The sequence below is a fragment of the Penaeus monodon genome, chromosome 28 (genome assembly GCF_015228065.2).
Source record: "Penaeus monodon isolate SGIC_2016 chromosome 28, NSTDA_Pmon_1, whole genome shotgun sequence".
Taxonomy (NCBI): domain Eukaryota; kingdom Metazoa; phylum Arthropoda; class Malacostraca; order Decapoda; family Penaeidae; genus Penaeus; species Penaeus monodon.
The window spans coordinates 6,595,490-6,595,773 of NC_051413.1; positions in this window are offsets into that span (position 1 = coordinate 6,595,490).

The following is a 284-nucleotide window of genomic DNA, read 5'->3' on the forward strand; positions in this document are numbered from 1 at the left end:
TACCCACCCCTTCTCTCTCATCATTATTATTTTCAGTTTTATATATATGGAATGTAACATCGCGTTTCTGCCCCAATGTTTCCTCCCTTCAACCGCCTTTGTTCGTGAATTGAATCAGCTTCAACCTACAGCCCTACTGTCCCGAGAGCAGGAAGATACATGATACATATAATATACGAAGACAAACACTGTAACGTGTGCATATAAATAACATGAAACACTGCATCAACAGAAACGTAATAGAAACATTTCTAATTCCTTTCCAGTGTGGTTGTATTTCACTT